Genomic DNA, 3,643 nt, shown 5'->3' with positions numbered 1-3,643 from the left:
TAGAGTACTACTTTTTAGAATTTCAAAAATAAAGGGTCTAATTTATCATTAAACAAAATAGAAGGTTTAATTAATAATTTTTGTAAAATACAAAATTTAAAATGGTATTTACTCTATATTTTTATGTTTCTTACTAGCTCTACCTTTGTCTCATTACACAATATTATTGAACAATGAGACGAACTCCAATGAAAGATGTAAAATTTGTGTTAAATTTGGCATAAAACATAAATTTGTGCTATATTTGACATACTATTTACAATTGTTTTCCAATACACAAGGTGTAAAATAAGTAAAAAAAAACTATTATTGATGGACTTTCAATATTTTATTGAGAATAAATAAAATAATGATTATTTTTTTTTCTTAAATAATACTAACATGACAAATAAAGAATGTAAAGTTTTATAAAAATTAATAAATTATAATAATTAGTGACACTATAGTAATTAAAAAATGGGCATTTATTGTGAATAAAATTTAGCATAGGATTATATCTTGTGTTAAATTTGGCATAAATTTTAGCATATGTTAAATTTGACACATTTTTTAGAATACTATTGAAGTATATTATTTTTTTTTTTTATTAAATTATGTAGTAATAAAACTTTATTTGTTGTTGTTTTGTAGATCGGTTTTGTGGAGGGTTTACGATTACAGAGACTTTGTCGATTAGTTTCATTCAAGAATTGTCTCTTCTGATACCTGTTGTTTCTTCCTGTTGTTTATTTTTCAGATAGTATTTCAGTATTACAAGTCGAAACTTTGGCTCTTTTGCTATCAACAAAGGAAGGTTTAATGAGTTGGAGGTACAGTGTGAGGATATCATAATTTTATTGTCTAAATTTTTGAAGGCAGTTTTGTCGCATGTAGCTCGTGATAAGTTTTTTGCAGCTCATGGTCTGGCAAAGCATGGTGCCCTTCAATTAGACGTGAGCTATCGTGCTTCGAGGAGGTGCTGTCACCGATTATAAATTGCTGCATCGTTAATCATATGTAATTTCGATCACCACGTAAAAAAAACAAGTCGTTTGCTCGTGAACCGTCTTTCACAGTGAGAAATTTCTCTTAAAAAATTGGAAAGCTTTAATTAGTTCAATTTTCAAGTTGAAATGAATCCAACACTTATTTTTTTATTTTTTATTTAAAGCTAACCGTTCAATACACAACAGCATGAAACAAAAATTAGTATAGAAAAAATGTAAATATTGAAAAATTTGTTGCGCTTAAAGAAATCAACACTAGTCACAACAAAGTTCCAATTTAAAGATTCAAAATCTCGAATGCACAAATCAATATAGACTTTGGTAGTGTTATACTGTTATTTAGTGTTGAAATATGGGTCGAATTTTTCAACACGACATGAAACTGAGTTTGGAGAACACGAGTACGAGCACTACTAAGTACGAAAAAATATAAGTTTGGGCACGGCACAATACAATGTTATAAATTAGCATGACACGGCTCGAAAAATATTTGGTTAAGCACGACACAATACGAGAAGCACGAAAGACGACATATAAGCACAAATACACTAGCTCGACATGCGACAAGCCCGAAAAACTGTTATTTTTTATTACTTTCTCTGCCTTATGTTAAAATTTATTTTGTTAAACGATCAGCAAACTCCTAGCACATGTTGTTGCTAGGATGTCTTGATCTTTTTCTGATCTTAGCATTTGTGTGTCTAATGCTCCAGCTGCTATGCTGGATATTTTGTATTTCGAATTAGGGGTGTTTATAAAATAGCCAATTCAATTCAATCTGCACAATCCAATCTAATCAATCCGCAAAGTGAGGATATCCGCACTTGTGCGGATTGGATTAGATTGAAAAATTCAAAATCCGCACTTGTGCGGATTGGATATTGATTGACATGCAAAAGTAGTCGATCCAATCCAATTCACAAATATTTATAAAAATATTAAAAAATTACATATACAAATAACATTTTAATGTAAAGAAAATAGTAATTTAAAAATCACATATAATACAATTCTATCTTAAAACTTAATAGATCAAATATGTATTCTATTATTATATACATATATTTTCTACATACAATTTAAAACAAAATTAAACATTTCTTTATACATACAATTTTTTTTTCTTTCTTTGAATTTGTTATTTATTATTTTAATTTATTGTTAGAGACATAAAATAACTATAATTTATTTTATTTATTGCTAGTTATGTGAAAAAAGTATTTAATAAATATTAAAAAGTAACCAATCCAAAATAACCGATCCAATCTGTACTTTTGCAGATTGGATTGGATTTGAGCTATTGTGCGGATTGGATCCAAAAAATGAAATCCACACTTAGTGCGGATCGGATACACTATGAGCAACATAATGCAGATTAAATTGGATGAACACTCCTATTCCGAATGCTAAATTTAATGAAGTTGATATTTCATCAAAAAATAAAAAATAAAAAATAGTAATAATATTTTAATATAACACTGAATATTATAATTCTATAATTAAAATTATTAAAAAATGTAAAACTAAAAGTCTTAAACCATATATTAATTTATTTATAAAGTGTAATATAAAAATTTAAAAATTACATAAATGTAATTTAAACTCTAAAATAAATAGTTTAGTAATTAACTTATTAATTTTTTAAAAAATATAAAAAAGTAAAGCATGAATTTAAGTCTAGATATGAAAATGGACGGACCTATTTTAGAAAAACCGGTCGGCACGTACAAAGCACGACACAAATATATCGAGCCTACAGGCTGTGCTGGGTATACCCTTTTAAAATATTTGCACGACATGATCTCTATTTTTTTTTAAAAGCATGACATGACATCTCATATTTTGAAAATAAAAAAAATGAGTGGGGGGAGCATGATGGACAAGAATTTGCTGCACCATATTATTATTATTATTATTATTATTATTATTATTATTACTCTACTGGTACCCCAAAATATATATTAAATTGGTATGTGTTAAATTTTATACTATTAATGGTATTAGATTTTGAGTCTAGACCAATTTATTGTAAAACCTTTTTTTTTTTTCATTATAGCTTTTATTTTAATTTTTTTTAAAAATTAATCTTACACGTTAGTTTTCAAATTAAAATAAAATAATTAATTTAAAATATTAACATATTAAAAAATATAAAATAATAATATCAAAATATTAATATTAAATTAAATATAAACAACATAATACTACGTTATGAAACTAAAAAAAAACAGCATAAATAAAAATCAACACTAACTAAAATAATGATTTACTAAATATTAGATGCGATTTTATTTAAGATTTTTTTTAAATGTGTAACGTTTAATTGATTTAATAAGTATTTTATGTTATTAAATTATTTAAGATCTCAAATCCTTAGTAGTTATGATATAATTATATTGGTTATTTGATGTATATAATATAAAATACAAAATATATTTATTTAGTGAGATATTGTTACACTAAAAATTTAAGATTTTACACTAAATTAGTATATTCGTATGTAGATGGTTTTTTATTTTGGGGTGTGCATAAATCAATCCAATGATAACCAATCGATCCAATTACAATCGACTGCCAAATATTAGATATATTATTGTGATGGGATCGAATTGAATACTATTTTTCAATATCCAATCAGATCAGATTAAATGTTGGAT

This window comes from Cannabis sativa, chromosome 5 (assembly GCF_029168945.1).
Source record: "Cannabis sativa cultivar Pink pepper isolate KNU-18-1 chromosome 5, ASM2916894v1, whole genome shotgun sequence".
NCBI classification, from domain to species: Eukaryota; Viridiplantae; Streptophyta; class Magnoliopsida; order Rosales; family Cannabaceae; genus Cannabis; species Cannabis sativa.
Note: the sequence above shows the minus strand (reverse complement) of the source record.